We start from the raw sequence: 21,568 nt of genomic DNA, 5'->3' as shown, positions 1-21,568 counted from the left end.
AGAGTGGTTTTGAGCCAAGTCTATGGTGTATGTGTTGGAGATTTCTAAGGATGGCACGGTGCTGTTGGAGCTGGGCAGGGAACCAACAGTGCTTGCTCCATTTGGGGGAATTTTGAGGAATTCAGTGTCCAATCAGAATTCCTGCTTCCAATTATGTTGAGTGTGAAGGTAGTCAGGCATTCAAGGAATTGTTTCTTTTCCTTCCTTCCTTCCTTCCTTCCTTCCTTCCTTCCTTCCTTCCTGCCTGCCTGCCTGCCTGCCTGCCTTCTTTCCTTCCTCTATCCCTCCCTCCCTCCCTCCCTCCTTCTCTCTCTCTCTTTCTCTCTCACTCCTTTTCTTTCTTTCTTTTCTTTTATATTCTTTCAATATATTTGAACTGTTTTCAAGCCCTTGAGTATATTAATCTATTACTAAACAATATTTATTATAAAGTAAAAACCCATGTGTGATCATGTCATTTTGGGATGACAGTCAACACTAGACACTAAACAGTCTCTAATCTTACCATAAATTAGGCAGCATTTTTTTTTTCCATCTTCTAGTATAATTCTTTCAGTGTCTCTGTGAGGAAGGCATCTCTACCATTGTTTCACAGATGAGAAAAATGAAGCGCAGGGAGACTTCAGTTCATTCAGGGTAAATCCAGACTTTTCCAGGGTCACCTCCAGAGTAGGACTTGCAAGCCAGGACTTCCCAGGTGTTTTCGCCCCAAGGACCCGCCGTGTTCACCACCCACTTCTCCCCCTAAATCATTCTCCTACTCTCATCTCTTCTATAAAGCTGTCTCCGATGTGAGGTCTTCTTAACGCAGTCACCGTATTTTGTATCCAGTTTTGTATCTGTTTTACGTCTCCTTCTTGACTGTCCTTTAGATTTGCCAAGTGTTTCTGAGTCTTTTTGAGGAAATTCAGCCTTTTCCCACAGCACAAAATGTGTGCCTCCTAAGTACACACACTTAGCCACCGTATGGGTGTAAAGGGATTAGCCATGAAGACAGCTCTGCTACCAGCATCGCTGAGGGTTGCCTAAGTGACCTCCTTATGCCTCTACCTTGTCCTAAGACAAGCCTGTTTCTTTTCCATTATCTACACCCCTTCCCCTTACTCCCGATACACAGACACTCACTCTCACACATGCAGCCAGAATTTCCGGGGAAGCTGACCCTCCTCCAAGCTCAATGAAGCCTGACTGATCTAATGACAATCCTCTCCATTTGTCTGTCATGACTGATTTAGGTATAGTCATGTGACCTCGTTTTGGCCAGTGAGACATGAAGGAAAATTTGAGAGAGAAAAGTTTTTCTCTCTCAAGAAAGAGTTACTAGATGGATATAAAATTAGTATGTCAGAGAGATGTCTGCACCCCCATGCTCATTGCAGCATTATTTACAATGGCCAAGTTAGGAGACTGACCTAAAGATTCACCGATGGGTGAAGAAAATGTGGTATATGTTCCCAATGGAATACTATGCAGCTTTAAAAAAGAAAGGGCATTGTGTTAAGTGAAATAAGCTAGGCATAGACAGACAAATACCACATGATCTCACTCATATCTGGAATCTGAAAAAGTCAAACTCGTTAGAAGCACAGAGTAGAATGTTGGTTACCAGAGAGCTGGGGATGAGGATTGGGAAAGATGGTGGTCAAAGGATACAAAATTTCTGTTAGACAGGAGGAATAAATTCTGGAGATCTATTGTGCAGCGTGGTGACTCTAGTCAATAATAGTATATTGTATACATAAAAATTGCTAAAAGTGTAGATATTAAGTGTTCTCACTACGAAAAAATATGATAAGTAGGGTGATGCATATGTTAATTAGCTTGATTTAGCCATTCCACAAGGGATATATATATCAAAACATCACGATGTTCACAAATATATATGTTTATTGCTCGATTATTAATAAATAAATAGAAAGAGTCACTAGTAGATTTAGACTCCCTCTGACTTCTCTGCATAGCCTTTTATCCACCCAGCTTCCAACCACCTGAGTGACCCTGGGTGAGTCACTAAAAACATATATGGAATATTTTCATATACACTCACTTTTTTATCAACTCAGATGAAATTCAAAAACAGAATCTTTATCATTTTAAAAATAAATGTTTCAGTGGCATTTAGTACATTCACGATGTTGTGCAACCACTAACGCTATCTACTTGCAAAACATTTGCGTCACCTGAAAGGAACTCTGTGGCCATGACAAATCTCTCCTTATTCCCCCTCCCTCAGCCTCTGGCAGCCACAGTCTACTCTCTGTTCCTGTGGATTTTCCTATTCTAGATATTTCATATAAATAGAATCATGCAATATGTGGTCTTTTGCATCTGGCTTCTTTTACTCGGTGTAATGTTTTTGAGGTACGTCCATGGTGTAACATGTATCCAAATTTCATTTCTTTTTAGGGCTGAATAATACACCATTGTCTGTATATAACACATTTTCTTTATCCATTTATCTATTGATGGGCATTTGGGTTGTTTTCATCTTGGCTCTTGTGAATAATGCTGCTATGAACATGGGTGTACATGTATTTGTTTGAGTATCTGTCTTTAATTCTTTTCAGTATGTAGGTAGGAGTGGAATTGCTGGGTCATATGGTAGCTTTAACTTTTGGAAGAACCATCAAACTGTTTTCCACTGTGGCTGTACCACTTTGCATTCCACCAGCAATGTATATACCCTACCTCGTTTTGCCATGACTCTACTTTATAAAGTAACCCAACCTCATCAGGGTCCTGAGACTCAAGAATGTAAAACCACTTGCCCAACTCAGTTTGTCAAATGTCAAAGTTTGATTCCACGTCTTCAACTACAGATCCCATTCCTTTCCATTATATGCGCTTCTCCGGTCTTCAGCTTCATCCTTTGGAGAAAGAAAACAGAGATCTATGAGGAATAAGCTTATCCAAATGCTGTCTAAGAATTCTGGTAAAATCCCAGTGCAGGGACCCAGGTGCTGAATACTGTGTTCACATAAGTATATATGTTTACTTTGCAGACTCAGCATCTGCAATTATACCTAGCCCCTAGTAAATCCTCAGAAAATATTTGTTGAATGAATGAGCCTTATGCATTTATCTGAAAGCCTTTGATGTCTCTGGTAGTTAGCAAACCATATGCTGCCTTTTCCTTAAGATCTTTCTGTGCAAATGCGGCACTTTCAGAAAAATATAGGACTGGATCGACCAGATGTGATTGACTCTAACAACGGTAGAATGTCTCTCTCATACTCTATATTGAAAATATGTTGTTATCAGATGTGTTAGTAGTCTACTTCAAATACAGTGGCAACTGCCTTTCTCCGTTTCACTTAATATCATCTGATTATTTAATCTATAGACATACGTCACTGATGTATTTCAATTAGTATGTTTGCTATATATTTATAAATCAGTTTTCATCTTCTAAGACTCTGACGTTTTGCTGCCAAGAGTTCACTAGTACTAACCCCAAATAATGAATATGTTTTATAGTTAATAAAAATTTTCCCAGATCAATAAGGTTAATAAGTGATACTGTCATTTGGGCATGTTAATAAATTTTTTTAAAAATAGGCCGAGCCAGCCAAAAAGTTACGACTGGAAACAGATTATAGCATTTTGCCCCAAGGCTTTGGCAGCAATTGAAACAAAGTATTTTGAAACACAGCAAATTGGCATTTCTCTGACTTCCAATGCCCAGTCTCTCCAAGGGGGACACCTGGTTCAACTACACAAAACAGCTATTCAGAATTAGAGTCTGGGCTTTTGTTATGTGAAAGGTAAATGAGGGTGGCATGAACTTTTCCAGGAAAAGCTGTTTTTACTTTTTACCCTAGGGAGAGCTCTCTTCAGAAAGAAAGAAAAGAAAAGGAAAAAGAAAACTGGTACAGACAGGAGATCAGGAGTTAAGAGGATGGGTGGGTTCGAAAATTACTTTATAAAAGAAAACTTTATGCAATGCTGTAAAATGTTTCCACTCTAAATGAATTAAATCGAACCCCAGACCTACCCTGCTTAGGAACACTAATTTGCCGTGGGACCTCCTGAAGAGCTTCCACCAGGCTCACCCTTCCCCAACTTTCAGACTACAGAGACTTGCTTCTATTTGAGTTGCATTTATGTAGTAATAGAAATAGTTTGACCAACACTGTGGCTGGCCCACTAAAAGAGGACCTATGCCCCATACGATAACATGTCTGTGACCCTGTGTGTGTACCCTTATGCATTCGTGTGCTTAGCATGATGCAGTCCAGACAAAGTTGGAAACTGCACTTGAATCTAGTGTTTGAGTTGGGTCATGCTACCTAACCTACGCATGGGAAAACCCAAAGTCCAGAGTGAAGGAGAATGCAGTGAAGGTTCTTTGACCAAAGCAGGCTCATCCAAGATGCCTGGCATTTGGTCCTGTGACTTGTAACCCTTTGGATCCAATGGCCTTCCTATGCTATGTTGGGTGGGTGTTAGCAAATGTGAGGCCAAACAGCTTCAAAATCGAATTGAAGAGTCCACATTGGATGAGTATTAGGAGAGTCAGAGATCACCTGTCATTGCACCCTGGGATCAGTATCTTAGGGAGCCAGGCCCCAGACAGCCATTCTTCCCTTTACTTAATTATCTGTCTCTTGAGTGAACAAGTGCTGGCGTTGCTCTGGGGATGGGACAAAGCTATGCTCTCAGGGAGCTCACCTCCCAGCAAAGAAGACAGATGGTAAAGACAAAATGAGGCCATTAAGTCATAGCATTTCAGATGATCAAAGTGCTGTGAAGAAAGCAGGAGGGCAGTGGGAGAGGAGGAGCTAGTTTAGATTATAGAATTAGAGAAAGCCTTAAGGAGCAGCATTTTGGCAGAAACCTGCATGGTGAGAGGGGGCAAGCCTGGCGAACATTTTGGGGAGGCATCAGAGGAAGCAGGTACAAAATGTCCTAAGGTAGCAATGGAACGTCTGAGGAAACATGACTGGCCAGGATGAGTGTGACCCAGGAGGAATGCATCAGCGAGGGTACACAGGATAGGCAGGACCAGAGCATGAGGGCCCTGTAGGGATCCTACCCTGGCACCATTGGTATTTGGGACTGGATAATTGTTTGTCATTGCAGATAGTGGGCGAGTCCTGTGTACTGTAGAATGTTTAGCAGCATCCCTGGCCTCTACCCACTAGATGCTATTAGCAACCTCTCCCCACAAATTGTGACAGCCAAAAATGTCTCCAGACATTGCCAAGTATCTTGGGGGGTGGATATGAAATCACCCTAAATTGAGATCCACTGCTACAGATTATGGCAAGGACTTTAGGTCATGGCCTTGACCCTCAGTTTTAGCCTAAGCATCATGGGAAACCACAATAGGGTTTTAAGCAGGGGAGTGCTGCAATATAACTTACATTTCAAAGGGAACCTGGCTGAGGGGCCGGGTAGAGACTATGGGGAGCAAGAATGACAGCAGGGACTGGCAAATGTTCATGAGAGAGATAAGAGCAGGACCAGAAGCTTGGCTTCTACAGAAGATGGAGCTTGGGAAGAGGTTTACCTCTTCATGCATGTCCCTGGATAGCTCACCATCGTGGCAAATGATGGGAACAGGCTCTTGACAGGAATGGCTTCAGAAGAAGATGGCTTCTTAGGTGGCTGAGAGCTCAATGGTCAGGAAGTCAAGGCTATGGCTTGGCCCATATCTAACCAAATAGATTTGAACAAACTCTACCTTGGGTATATGCCCTTTCTCTAGCTTTGACTGTCTCACAGTCACATGGAGCACCAACTGCAATATTGCAATAAACCAACCTGAAAACAAACTTTCATGTTGGAGGGTCTTTCTTCATCTTGCCACTCCATTGTGGGGAAAATGCAGGTGCCACCTTGGTCTGCAGGCCTCTAAAAGTGAGTGACTTGTCATCTCATCAATGTGCTCCTCTCAAGCAGTGCATAACTTCCTGTAAACCTATTCTTGGAGGAACTGAATCACCCTTGACTTTGAATTGCTAGATCTTTTCACCTCCACCTCATCTCAGCATTTCCCACAACAGCACCCAGATGTTGTCCTCGTGTGGACGATGTCACTTCACCTCCAGAATTCAAATTTCTAACCTTAGCCTCCACAACCCCTTTGGAAGTTCTTATTGCAATTCTCCCACCCACCTTGCTGCTCTGAGTTTGCCTCCTAATTTCTTACAGCATTTCTTGATTCTCTGTAGGATCCTCTGCCTCCTCTCCTTCTGTTTCCCTCACTGACTCATCTTTCTTGGCACCACTCTTACCCGTTAGTGCTTCCCCGGGTTTTGTCCTCAAGGCTCTTCACATCACAAGTCTAGACGTTCTCCCAGGAAAGCGCCTTCATTCCCATAGCTTTAACTATCACTTCCATGTAGATGACTCATACCTGTATTTTCCCAGACTCAAGATCTCTCTTGAGCTCCAGACCTTGACTCTCTGCCACTAACTTGACCTTTCTCCTATTAGGGATGTCACCACCAAACCTCTCACCTAAGCTAGACATTCAAAGGACATCTTTGATTTTTTTCTTTCTCTCTCTCTTTTTTTATTTCCCCAAATTCAGATGGGTCCCAGGATATTGTGATTCCATTGTTTTCCTTAAATGTGTGGTCTCCTGAGTCATCTTTCTAAAATGCATCTGATCATGTTATTCCCCTGCCTAGAAGTTATTAATGGCTTTCAATTACTGGTTGTCAAATCTCAAGTCCAGTCTCCACAACATCCTACCTTTCTAGCAACACCTAACTTCATCTTCTTACCCTGATAATTTTTGTTCTAGCTCCAGACACTGGTTGTGGTCCCTAAAATACACTATGTCCCTTCTCCTTTTATTGCCTCCTCTAATTGTAATTGCTCCACCACTAATCCCTTTCTTTTTTATGCAGTCCTTCCCCCTTGTCCCTTTTCTGCTGTGCAAAACCATACTCATTCTTACAGACCGGGTGTAAATGTAACCTCCATCCACAGAGCCACCTTCCTTGTGCCAGACAGTCTCCTGCTCCATTTTCTGGGTTCCCAGGGCCTTCTACATGCCTGTCTGTCTTGCTTGATTAAGCTCCTTTACTGTTGTAGTAACCATGTTTCATCCATTCTTGAAGCTCTAAATTACCTGGTATTACTCCTGACTTTCAGTGTGTGCTCTGGAAAACAGTAGTTGAACTAATGAACAATTAATACATATCTCCTGTGTTCACTTCTGATGGAAAGCTCTTCCTTGTTCTACTGTGCCTAAAATGCTGAGATTACAGTCAAGCTCTTGATTGGAATACAGCAACAGAGATGTAATTATTTCAGTAAAATTAGATTCAATACAATAATTGGGGGGAGTAGAAATAAGGTACATATTTTCATACCTCAGGTCCAAAATATTGGGGACATGGCTGAGTGGAGAGAAAAGAAAAATAAAATAGTCTTGTTAGCACCACTTACAGAAGACTATTCCCAATTGCCTAGCCAGTAAGAAAATACAAAAGATATTGCCTCATTCTAAATTAATCTATAATGGTAATCAAAGACAAGATACATCCAGTATTTTACAATGAATTGTTCTGTTATTTTGTTGTTGTTGTTGTTTCTTTTATGTTTCTTTCTTTCTTTTTTTTTTTTTTTTTTTTTTTGAGACGGAGTCTCACTCTGTTGTCCTGACTTTCCAGGCTGGAGTGCAATGGTGAGATCTCGGCTCACTGCAACCTCTGCCACTTGGGTTCAAGAAATTCTCCTGTCTCAGCCTTCTGAGTAGCTGGGATTACAGGCACATGCCACCATGCCCAGCTAATTTTTGTATTTTCAGTAGAGACAGGGTTTCACTATGTTGGTCAGGGTGGTCTCGAACTCCTGACCTCAGGTGATCTGCCTGCCTTGGCCTACCAAAGTGCTAGGATTACAGGCGTGAGCCACCATGCCAGTGGATTTGTTCTGTTAAAGGCAATTATATTGAAATATAGTTGTCAAAGTAGTTTCTTAAAATTTATGAATAGTAATAGTTATGTATCTTTATTGACTCATTCAATATTAAGACCTATTGCCAAGTCAAACCAACCAGGTGATTGACCTGGTGGCAGGTTGATTACATTGAACCACTTCCATCGTGGAAGGAGGAGTGTTTTTTCTTACTGGAATAGACACCATGGATACAGATTTGTTTTCCCTGCATCCAATGCCTCTGGCCAAAACTACCATCCATGGACTTAAAGAATTGCCTTATCCACCATCATGGTATTCCATAAAAAACTGCTTCTGATGAAGGAACTCACTTCACAGCAAATGAAGTGCTGCAGTGGGCCCATGCTCATGGAATTCATTGGTCTTATCATGTTTCCCTCCATCTTAAAACAACTGGTTTGATGAAACAGTGGAATGGCATTTTGAAGACTCAGTTGCAGAGTCAGCTAGGTGGCAATATCTTGTCGGGCTGGGGTAAGATTCTCCAGAAGGCTGTGTAGGCTCTGAATCAGCTTCCAATACGTGGTCCTGTTTTTCTCATAGCCAGAACTGATGGGCCTGCAAATCAAGAGGAGAAAATGGCACCACTTACTATTATCCTTAGTGACCCACTAGTAAAATCGTGGCCTTATGCCCTTTGGCCTAAAGGTCTTAGCTCATTTACTGTATTAGTCTGTTTTAACACTGCTAATAAAGACTGGGCAATTTACCAAAAAAAGGAGTTTAATGGACACACAGTTTCACATGGCTGGGGAAGCCTCACAATCATGGTGGAAGGCAAGGAGGAGCAAGTCACATCTTACATGGATGGCAGCAGGCAAAGACAGAGAGCCTGTGCAGGGAAACTCCCATTTTTAAAATGATATCTCCTGAGACTCATTCACTATCATAAGAACAGTGTAGGAAAGACCCGCCTCTCATAATTTAATCACCTCCTACCGGGTTCCTCCCATGACACGTGGGAATTGTGTCCCCACCCAAATCTCATCTTGAGTTACAATTCAGGATAAGATTTGGGTGGGAACACAGCCAAACCATATCAGCTCCTGGGAAGGGAAGAATGCTTCTACCAGGAGACACACAATGATTTCATTGAACCGGAAGTTAAGATTGCCACTCTCCCACTTTGTACTCCTCATAATGCTAAATCAACAGGCAAAGAAGAGAGTTACTCTGCTGGTGGGGGTGATTGATCCTGACGAGTAAGGGGAAATGGGACCACTTGGAGGGAAGGAAGACTATGTCTGGAACATAGGAGATCCCTTAGAGTGTCTTTAGTATTACCATGCCTTGTCATTAAGGTCAATGAGAAACTACAACCACCCACTTCAGGCAGGACTAGTAATGGCCAGACCCTTCAGGAATGAAGGGTTGGATTATTTCACCAAGTAAAGAACCATGACTAGCTGATCTGCTTGCTGAAGGCAAAGAGAATGCATAATGAATAGTGGGAAAAGGGAGTTGTAAATAGCAGTTACAGCTACATGACCTGTTACAGAAATGAAGACTGTAATTGTCATGAATATTTCCTCCTTATTTTGTTCTGAATTTACTTGTGTGTATGTATGTGCACACAGGTATAGGGCAAATTTCTGTGTTTTCTTCCTTCTATTATTCCCTTATCATGAAATATACAATGTATTGATTTTATATCACAGTATTTGAGTACAGACTGTCAAGGAGAAGAGTAAACATTACTCAAGGGCTTTATCTCCTCCTCTTGGGAAAGAGTTAGCACATTTTTTATTGTGAGCAGGAAAGCTGTATCATGTCAGGCAGAATTATAATGTTGCTACTGTCTTCATGTGGCTATTAATTAAATACATCTTAAGGAGATGTGTATGCGTTCCAAGGTAACAACAGGTGGACTTGTAATGGTTAATTTTATGTCAACTTCACTGGATCCCAGAACGCCCAGGTATTTAGTCAAACATTATTCTGGGTGTTTCTGTAAAGGTGTTTTTGGGTAGGTTTAATATTTAAACTGATGGACTACGTAAAGTAGATTGCCCTCCCTAATGTGAATGAGGCCCTCATCCAATCAGTTGAGGCCTGAAGAGAACAAAAGGCTGACCCTACCCCAAGTAAGAAGAAATCTTTCCTGCCTGATGACCTTTGAGCTGGAAAGTCACTTCACCATCAGCTCTTTTAAGTCTCCAGTTTGCCAACCATTCTGTTTCTCTGGAGAATGTTGGCTTATATAGTTATCAAAATACTTCTTTAAAAATTGTAAATGATAACAGTTATGATTCTTTATTAACTCATTAAATAACATGACCTATTTCCAAGCCCAAGGACTGTAATTTCAGGGTAGTGATGAGCATACACATTATTCTGGTACATTTGTAAGTACTATTATGTGATTTGAAGATATCCATGATTTCAATCAGCTGGTGAGAAAGTTACACTTTTTTTTTTTTTTTGGAGACAAGATCTCACTGTGTCACCCAGGCTAGAGTGCGGTGGTGCAATCTTGGCTCACTGCAACCTCTGCCTCCCAGACTCAAGCAATTTTCCTGCCTCAGCTTCCCAAGTAGCTAGGACTACAGGTGCACACCTTGCTAATATATATATATATATATATATATAATATATATATATATATATATATATATTTTTTTTTTTTTTTTTTTTTTTTTTTGTAGAGACACTTTTTTGCCATGTTGCCCAGTCTGGTCCCAAACTCCTAAGCTCAGGTGATCTGCCTGCCTCGGCCTCCCAAAATGATAGGATTACAGACGTGAGCCACCATACCTGGCTGTGAGTTACACATACTTCTAATACTACTGCAATTTGTTTTCTATATTTATGATAGAAGAAAATGCTATATTTGAGTTAGAGGTTTGTAAAAATAAAGATGTATTTTGTCCCAGCCAAGTTCACAATAACCTTAACCATGGACCCCTCAAAGTGTCCAACAGAAGAACCCATGAGATAAAGAAGAGCTACTGTCCCTCAGCTCCTTCCTGCATAGACTACACTTTGAGAAACTACCTTCAGAAAGACATCACTAATTTCCAGTGGGTTCTTGGGTTCTCAGGAAAGCCAAACATCTAAATGATATTATGTGTGCAGTAGATGGGGAAACTGAAGTGGACCTTGGTAAACAAAGGGAGTGAAGTCCCCTTTTTCATGATTGATTGGTATCTGGGACAAAATCTTTATCTGTTCCTTAAACTCATTTTCTCCCCTCTGGGCCCCTAGCATAGTGTTTCCATGTGACAGACACTGAATTTTCTGGATGCATGGCTACAGATGGATAGACTAATGATCCCACAGAAACATCACTTGAAGTTGCAAAGAAAGCATCGGCCTCACATAGGATATGTTGATGATGTATTTTTTCTCGAATGTTCTCTTTCCTCTCTACTCATGCCATCCATGAGGTCCCAGAGCAGGTCTTTCCTTAAAGCAACTGCTTCTGAACACTGCCGAGCTCCATCAGCCTAGAGCCATGTGGCCTTACCTTCAGTTCCTTCCACGCTAGAGGCAAAAGGGTGAGATGAATGAGCCTCAGCCACTTGGTGGGGGAAGAGAAGGTTACATCACAGCAGGAGCTCTGCCCTCGTTGGCTAATGAGTCCTTTTCTAAATATACTCAGTGAAAGCACGTCTCCCTCATCAGATAACAGAAAGTGTCATCATTTCAAACAACAACCGTTTTTGTTTTTGTTTTGTTTTGTTTTGTTTATTATACTTTAAGTTCTAGGGTACATGTGCACAACATGCAGGTTTGTTACATATGTATACATGTGCCATGTTGGTGTGCTGCACCCATCAACTCGTCGGCACCCATCAACTCATTGTTTACACAACTGTTTTTTTGTGTGTTTGTTTGTTTTTTGTTTTTTGTTTTTTTGCTGAGACAGAGTCTCGCTCTGTTGCCCAGGCTGGAGTGCAGTGGTGCGATCTCGGCTCACTACAAGCTCCACCTCCCGGGTTCATGCCATTCTCCTGCCTCAGCCTCCCGAGCAGCTGGGATTATATTTTATTTTTTTGTAGAGACGGGGTTTCACCGTGTTAGCCAGGACGGTCTCGACCTCCTGACCTTGTGATCTGCCTCCTCAGCCTCCCAAAGTGCTGGGATTACAGGCATGAGCCACCACGCCCGGCCAAGCAACAACTTTTATATGAATTAGCTTACATGTTAATCCTAATGCAAGCCCCAAGGAGAACTGGGAAATACAAAAAGAGGTGCAAATGCATATCTGATCCTGCAACCCAACTATACATGTTATAGTTCTAATATTTCAATGTATTTCCTTCAAGAATGTATAATATTTTGCATAGTTCTTTTTCTCCTCTGAGGAGTTTTGTCAAGAATACGTAGGAATTGGGAATTGTACCAGTTTATAATTCTGGCATATGCTTTCTTGTTTACTCTCCCCTCCACTTAATGTAACTTTTAATTTTATATATATATATATATATATATAGCTTTTACTTATAATACTTTTACTAGCCACGTATTATTTCACTAACTAAATGTGGCATCATTAATGATACATTCACACCGTTTGATCTTTTCACTATCACAGATAAGCCTGCAATGAGCATATCTGTTCATTTATTTATTTTTCTGTACTTATTTTGTTGTTGGGATGTCTTCATAGACGTGCAAATACTTCATCCAATAATGAAATTTCTTAAGGCTTTTCATATACATGGCAACCAAGCTTCTTTCAATATTTCTTTTTTAAGTTTTAATATATTGGTGGCCTAATTATCTAATCTGAAGGAAATGCCTGAAGTCTGAAACAATCTATTTTCTTTCCTGTCAGACAAGTCTAGATCTTTCTTGGTGCTACCACAGGAGAGGCAGGATCATAGAGTACAACATGGTGGTTAGAAGATCACAGTCAAAATTAAACACATGGTTTCAAACTCCAGCTGTGCTCCAGACCTGCTAGGTAATCCTGGGACAGTTATTTAACCTCTCTGTGCCTATGTTTCCTCGTTTTTAAAGTGAGGATAATACCAGTCTTTGCTACATATGAATACTCTGAAGATTAAATGAGTTACTTCATATTAAGTAGTTATGCAGACAGTATTACTTCTATAAATTAATGGCCATTATTATTGTCAATCCCTAAGAACACAGTTTACAATCACTATGCTACGTTAATACTGATATATTTAGGGCCCAATTTATTATTATATTATTTGCTTTCTACTTCTACCTGTTTCTATATTTCTTTTTTCTTCATCCTTGTGTTCTTTTGCTTTTATGGAATATCTAAAATTTATTCTATTTTATTATGAAATAGAATATGAGTGTGGTGGTTAATACTCTTTCAGTGTTTTTTTACAGCTTACCTAGAGATTGCAGCTGGCTTTCCTGACTTACCCAAATATGATAGAAATCAGTACTTCTTGCCTCATCTCAGTTAATGCAAATACTTCTTTTCACTCCTTTCTAACTTACTGCTGTTGTTGTCATTTATTTTAATTGCATATATATTTCCTTTTTTTTTTTTTTTTTTTTTGAGACAGTATCTTGCTCTGTGGCCTGGGCTGGAGTGCAGTGGTGTAATCTCAGTTCACTACAATCTCTGCCTCCCAAGTTCAAACAACTCTCCTGCCTCAACCTCCCAAGTAACTGGGACTACAGGTGCACAAGACAATGCCTTGCTAATTTATATATTTTTAGTAGAGATGGGGTTTTGCCAGGCTGGTGTCGAACTCCTGACCTCAAGCGATCCACCCACCTCAACCTCCCAAAGTGCTGGGATTACATGTGTGTGCCACCACACCCGGAATACTTCATATTCTATTCAAGTGTTATTATTATAGATTGCTACAGTCAAGATGCATTTCAATTTACAGACATATTTGCCTTTTCTTGCTTTTTGCTCCTTCCTGGAATCATGTTCCTTCTTCCTGAAAAATATCTTTAATATCCCCTTTAGTTCAGGTTTACTAGTGACAAATTCCCTGAGTTTTTTGTTTGTTTTGGTGGGGTTCTTGGTCTGAAATTGTCTTTATTTTGTTTTCATGTCTTCATTCTTGAAGAACATTTTCACCCAATATAGAATTCTAGGTTGGAGGATAACTTTCATTATTTCTTTTATTGTCTTCTGGTTTCCATTATTTTTATTTTATTTTATCATTTTATTATTTCTTAATTTTCAAGGCAGCAACTGTGAATTTCATGTTCCTTCTCCAAAATTAGTGTTTCTTTTTTCCTGTAGTGTCTTTTAAGATTTTCTCATTGTCTTTGGTTTTCAGCCATTTTCTCTGATGTAGTTTTCTCTGAATTTGTCTTGCTTCTGGAATCTCTAGCTTGATATTTTCTTCCAGTTTGGAAAATGGTCAGTCACGACCTCTGCATATAACATATCTACTTCATTCTCATTCTGTTATTCTCTTAAAAGGAACCTCATGACATCTATGTTAGAACTTCTGTCTCTGACCCTTTCTCCTATATTTTTCATCCTTTCTTTTCTCTCTATGCCTCCTTCTGAATTTTTTTAAATCTATCTTTCAATGCACTGACTCTCTCTTACTCTTTGATATGCTTCAGTCCTTCCGCTGTTTCTAATTTTAGTTATTGCACTTTTCAGCTCTAAAATTTCCCTTTAGTTATCCTTACAGGTCCCAGTTATTCATCAAAAATTCTCGTCCTTTCTTGTAATCTCCTTAACCACTTAAGCATTGTTATTTTAAGTCCTGTGGTTGGTAACTATTATCTAGAGCCCCTTTGGGTCTGTTTCTATTTTTGTTTTCTTATTCTCCTCTGTGCCTTGATATGTTTGATTGACTGTCTCATGTATATAAAAAAGTATAAAAATGATTGAAGACCTTATCTTTAACCTAGATAAAGAAGGAAGGTTTATTTTTCTTTACAGCAGGTGGCCAGAAGTACCAGCATTCTAGGATCAATTTCAAGGACTGAGATAATCATAAAACAGACTTCAGTTCTTGTAAGGCTATTTCACTTTTCCTCCACCCTTACTCCCAGGATGTAGTATTTGCCTGTCTTAATCTAAAGCATGGAAGGTTATCCAGAAGCTTCTTCTGGGTGGGCCCTGGACTTCCATTTTTCTCCCACTCACTACGTGAAGCTGGCAAAGGCCCTGACTACCTTTTCAAGTTCTCTCTTGAGAACTCTCCTCCCTTTTCCAGTACTGGCCTCTGCCTTAGGGTAAAACTCATCTCTCTGTTTCTGCTGTCTCTTGGATCTTGGCCTTCACTGCATTGAGAGCTTTCCAAAGCCTTCAATTAGATAATGATGATAATGAAGATGACAATGATACATGTATGTATGTTTTGCCTATATTTCGAGTTGTCTTAGCATAGAGTTGGTCCAAATCATCTGCATCATCCCATCTACTATTTCAGGAAGTAGAAGTCTGGAATCTGTTTTTCAAAGGTATGTGTTTTATCATTTTGAAAAGAGAGCCAGGGAAAAAAATTATGTTTAACATTTTCAAACTTACTTTACTACAAATTCTTTGTTTTTGTGAGGCAGCCCATGGAACAAATGTTCCATGGCATCTCAACTTACAAAAGTCTTAGATTTCAAAAGGCTATTCCTAAGAATTTTGCTTTTAAGTTCAGAGTGGTGTTAAACAAGAAATCTTTGTATTCACTTTTATGCAAAGTTAAGTTACAAGAGGAGAACTGTGTTTAATGGTTTTGTTGTGACTCATCTCCCTCCATGTAGCATTTGCCACTCTCTCACCACTTTCTCTTGTTTGAAAAAATTATTTCTACATTTATTTTTATTGTAATTATACACACAGGGAACATGGGATTGGTTAAGAAGCATCCTAAGGTCAGGTACATAACAACATTTTTAAAGTTTTATTTTGAAATAACTATAGATTCTCAGAAAGTTACAAAAATAATACAGAGAGTCCAGTGTACCCTTCACCCAGCTTCCCCTAATGATAACATTTTGTGTAACCACAGTACAATATCAAGACCAAGAAACTGATGTTGTTAGAACATCAATTGTTTAACTCTTAACTGCCCTGCAGATCTTGTTTAATTTTCACCATTTTTTACACGTATTAACTTGTGTGTGTGCGTGCATGTGTGTGTGCATGAAATTCTATGCAACTTTATCTAGTGTATTGATTTGGGTAACTATCGGTGCAGTGAAGATACAGGACTGCTCTGTTACCACAGAGGTCTCTCTGTGACTCCCTCAGGTCACCTTCTTATATCCATACCCCACCATCATCAACCCCGGCAACCACCAATTTGTTCTCCAGCTCTATAATTTTGTTCTTTTAAGAATGTTATATAAATGGAATCAAACAGCACAAAATCTTTTGCCATTTACTTTTGTTTTCACTAAGCATAATGCCCTTGAGGTCCATCAGTAATGACATTGTTACTCATTTTTCATCTTTTCTAGCATCTTTGATCCTTGGAAGATGCCATTTTTTAAAAATTTCCTTCTTTTTACAGAATGAGAAAATAAGACACAGGGAAGATAAATTATCAAAAATCATGAACAGAGGTAACGAAAGATTTCTTGACACTCCAGTTCAGAGTTACTTACAACAGACTTTGCTTCCCCTAAGACCACTTCTTTCTTCCTGACCAATTTGGAACAGATCAGCTAAAAGTCATGGTAGATAAACACATCCACAGAATAGTTAATCAAAAGTTGGTTCTATGAAAATCAAATACTTGACTTTGCCTGAAGCAAAGTAGTGCATTATTTTACATTAGTCAGAACTGTCGGACTGGTAACTGGGAAATCAGACACATACTGTTGAAAGAATGTCTAAATCTGAATGGAATTTCTAAGCTTTTAGCTCAAGAGATGATTAATTAAAAAGCAAGAAATGGATGCATTCACTGTGTTTACAAGTGATATGTCTTGGTTTTATTCTTTATCTGTTGTTATCTTTGGGGGTTTCCATTAAGGTAATCAAATTTTGAATAAGCCTGACAAGCATTCAACAGCTTTCAGCAGTGGCAAAGAATGTTTATGGAGGGGGAAGCATGTTTTCAAGTCCAGGAGCAGACATTGACACTGAGGCCTGCATGAGTACTCTTGAGTAGTCTTTTTTTAAAGCTTTTATTATTTTTTTTAAAGTACTGGTTACAAAGATGGCTAACATATCTCTGTAGCCAGATTTTCATGAGTGGACTCCTCCCAAGGCCATCCAGTTTGGACTGAGGGAGCCATTGACCCCAGTCTTTACCTGCTGCAGACTTTTCTTTCATGAGGCCCAGGAGAACATCCAAGAACCAGTAGGCCCCTACTACCTTTATCTAAGTGCTGATCATGCTGTTCCAAAAGCACTTGGAATTGGTAGAATTTAGGGACAAGAAAGAAATAGACATAACTGCACGGTATCTTACATGATTGGGATCCCCGACCAAACATCTCACTGGAGTCATGCTGTTTTCGGAGAGTATGAAACCCTGTTCTTGGCATAGCAAATGTAACCATGCAATTTTAACCTAAGAAACCACAACTTGGTTCTTAAAAACATGAATATCTCAAGCACATTCTCTCCCAAACCATGTTAATCTTCATCTTCAGAGATGTGCTGAGTTTTATTGCTGGGATCATGGTTCAATTAATTATCTCCCCTATAGATATGAGAGTTGATCTTGTATTTAGGAAATGAGTTGACACAATTTATTCACCTCCTTACATGTGTTATAACAGGTGAACTTCTCTCTCTTTAGAAAGTTTGAAAGTTCATTTAGTCCTTTTCCTTCAATATTTTTCATCATAACTGGATTTCTTTTGATTTCAGTTCATTGAGTATTTACCTCGGAAAGTTTTTCTGTTTTAAACATGGTAAGCATTATAGTGGCTTAGAACAGATTGGAAAGCTAGAAAGGTGTTTATCTAAATGAGTCAGATTTTGAAAATTTTGCTCTTCTCCCATTAATGCTTAATGATTGTTTTTTCCATCAAATGAGGGAGACTGTGTAAAGTTACCTAAGCAAGGAATGTCAGCTACTAGGAAGGAAGACCTTTTCTAATTCTTACAATCTGCAGTTCAGAGACCCGAGACAATTTAAGATGTGGAAAATTTAAGTTGCAGAAAACAGGCTAAAGGTGCCAGTTTTTGAAGATAACATGCCCTTGGCAGAAAGGCTACATCTTTTTCCTAGGAAAAGAGCTTAAATAAGTCTTGTAAAAAAAAAAAAAAAATCACTGGGTATGTTGGACATCAAATACCTCTTAAACAAATAACATCTGGGTAAGCTAACTGCAAAGGTACCAATTGGTTATTAAGTTTTCCTCTAAATAAGAAACTCGTGGACATAAAAAATAAGGGGGAAAATTCACAGCTTTTTCTCACACCGTAGGGTGGAGGCCACACACTTAGTCTGGGGATCCTGCACTCTTCACATTCAAAGTAGATCAAAACACTGAAAAACTAAAAGTTGGCCGGGCACGGTGGCTCAAGCCTGTAATCCCAGCACTTTGGGAGGCCAAGACGAGCGGATCACGAGGTCAGGAGATCGAGACCATCCTGGCTAACACGGTGAAACCCCGTATCTACTAAAAAAAAAATACAAAAAACTAGCCGGGCGAGGTGGCGGGCGCCTGTAGTCCCAGCTACTCCAGAGGCTGAGGCAGGAGAACGGCGTGAACCCGGGAGGCAGAGCTTGCAGTGAGCTGAGATCCGGCCACTGCACTCCAGCCTGGGCGACAGAGCCAGACTCCGTCTCAAAAAAAAAAAAAAACTAAAAGTTGACAATCAAGGGATATTTTTATAACACAAGGAAAAAAAATTATTTTGCAGTTTCCATCACACATGGGAAGGTGATTAATTGTATTGGAAGCAGGGAGGCTTATAATATTCAAAGAAATTATCTTGGCCGGGCGCGGTGGCTCAAGCCTGTAATCCCAGCACTTTGGGAGGCCGAGACGGGCGGATCACGAGGTCAGGAGATCGAGACCATCCTGGCTAACACGGTGAAACCCCGTCTCTAGTAAAAAATACAAAAAAACTAGCCGGGCGAGGTGGCGGGCGCCTGTAGTCCCAGCTACTCGGGAGGCTGAGGCAGGAGAATAGCGTGAACCCGGGAGGCGGAGCTTGCAGTGAGCTGAGATCCGGCCACTGCACTCCAGCCTGGGCGACAGAGCAAGACTCCGTCTCAAAAAAAAAAAAAAAAAAAAAAAAAGAAATTATCTTAAGTGCATATCTTCTTCCTCATTTATACATACAGAGAGCTGAATGGCAATGCATAAGAAGGAAATGACACAGGAAACGAACATTTTCAAGAACTTATTATTGAAGTTTATAATTTATATACATTTACTGTCTTCTCAATGATTACAAAGTCTCTAAAGGTAAACGAATAGTTATCATTTGCACCAAATGACCATCCATGCACTTCAGAAATAGCACAAGATAAAATATAAAGTGCTGCTTTAAAAGACCATCAACAGGGAGTCTACCTTGCAAAACCCCACCCGTCTAACAATGCAATCATTTTATCAACTTTTCTCTCGGAATGTGTTTTCCAAAGATGAGGCTGTCCTGACTTGTAGGAACAATAAATAATCTTGGGAGATTAAAATAAATGACTGCAGGCTTCTTTTAATTTTCAGCAAACCCTTTGTAAGAATAAAAGAACCACTATCCTTAAATAATTGTAGAATTACATCATTGATCAACTATGTCCCCAGCGGATAAGAACTCAAGGTGAGACATAGCATGTGAAAAGAATTGCTTCTTTGGTAAAACCCCTCAGTAATGAAAAGTTCCAGACAAAGGACCTTCTCTCTCCCTCTCTCCATCCCCTGCACCACCCCACCATTCCCAGCCCTAATGGGGGAAAAGACCAGAAAGTTCAGTTGAGGGAGTGTGACATAGTTCTGCATATATTTTTTCTCTCTCTCTCTATGATTAATCATAAAAATATTATTTGTGGGTTAAAAGTGGCTTTGGAGAAAGTGTTTACAGGTATTACACACCTTGAATATTTGGGGAAAAACTTACTTTATTAACAGAAAATTGATTCCAGTGGCATTTTTTCCTCCAGGTATGTTACAGTGGATTTTAGTTTGTTTTGAAGACATCTCTGGGGTTGCATTTGTGCTAAGGTTTCTGAAGATCACTCCGTAGTTGCCATTATGATGGGCAAGGGAGAAAGATGTTAAGAATGGGTTCTACTCAGTGGACAGTGATCCTCAAGGGAGTCTAAACAGATTTTCTCTGAATACTGGAAAATGTGAAACAACAAGTTAATAGTGTTCTTTAAGATTTTCTTTGGGCAAAAAGTGTTTAAAACGGTGCTTCTGAAATAGTGTATTACCTGTGTTACTTTGGAGGATGATATGACTATTTTATATTTGTAGATCAAAAATGTTTTTACCCTTCTGTTAACTAGCCTGGGAGGAAGAGAATGATGATGGTGATACTGACCATGAATAAAAGTGGGAAGTTAGTATATACTGGATTCCTTCATATGCATTTTTTGTGACTTCACTAGTTTATATGTGTCAACAATTATCTCAGATAAATACAAGTAGTATTCCCATGAAGAATCAGTTTTCAAAATCTTATAATACCCATGGTCACAGAACAAGAAAGCGATACAGCCAAGATAGAAGTCCCTCTGTGTCTCTGAGCCCTCACTCACTTTTTGATGCTCTTATACAGCAGTGACAATTTACAGTTGTTATATGAAGGTTTTATACAAATCCTTTCGATCTGAAAAGTGAGTGACATTCAGATTCTGCCAGTTTTCCCTAACCAGATAGATGACTTTTCTTTACTTGATCAGTTGCTTTACAAAAAAAAAAAGGGGCCGGGGAGAAAGAAAAACAAGAAAATAATTTTTTAAAATGCACATAAACACATAAACTGTTAGAAAAGTGGCCCTGACATCTTTTGTCTCCTGTTATCCCATTTAGTGGCAGATCCAAGTCCTTAACTGAGGTCAGGGTTTAATCAATTTTAATATTTTAAATATTCAGCTTGAAAGGGAGTGAAAGGTTGGCTCATTTTTATAATTGTTTGACACCGTTATATTTTGACAAACTAGTTTGGTATAGTCAAGTTAGTTCAAAGCTTTCAATATATACATAGGCACTCGATTCCCAAACCATTATCATCGTGTAGCAATGTTTAAGGGAGAGACATTTCCCTTCACACATACTTTTTTAGAGCATCCAGAGAGAATACACACAGTGCTTTTAATTGTCTGTATTTGGAATTGCAAATTGTGTTTCTGTCTTTCTGGGTGAAAAGTGCCTTTTAGACAGGAAAGGTCTAGACTTGCACCTTAGCCATCCCATAGATGTGTTTCCAGCAGCCCAGCCCGAGCTCTAACTCTGCAGCAGTCTGGGCACCCTGCCGGCATGGAGGGACTCTAAATGTGTGGAGGAAATTTTTGCAAACATTTTTTAATCTCCTGAGATTTATTTGGGGACATGCAACTAAATAAGGAAAAGATACTGCTTAGTAGTATCACTCAATTGAAATATTCATGTGAAAACCTGTCAGCAGTTGTAGCATGTGAATCAAATCATGGACTCACTCTCATCAGACTTTCTGATCAAAAGCGACAAATGATGCTTTGAGATCCAGGTGTAATTTCCAGACACAGAAGCAAGCAAAGTGCCTTTCAAAGGCAGAACTGTCGACCATTGCAGCACTATCTGCCTTTTCCTGACTTGGAGAACACAGCACAAAGAAAGAAGTGAGGAAGGAAAT

Source organism: Trachypithecus francoisi, unplaced genomic scaffold, assembly GCF_009764315.1.
Source record: "Trachypithecus francoisi isolate TF-2019V2 unplaced genomic scaffold, Tfra_2.0 Lachesis_group14, whole genome shotgun sequence".
NCBI classification, from domain to species: Eukaryota; Metazoa; Chordata; class Mammalia; order Primates; family Cercopithecidae; genus Trachypithecus; species Trachypithecus francoisi.
The sequence above is the reverse complement of the archived record's forward strand: the minus strand, read 5'-3'. Positions refer to the sequence as shown.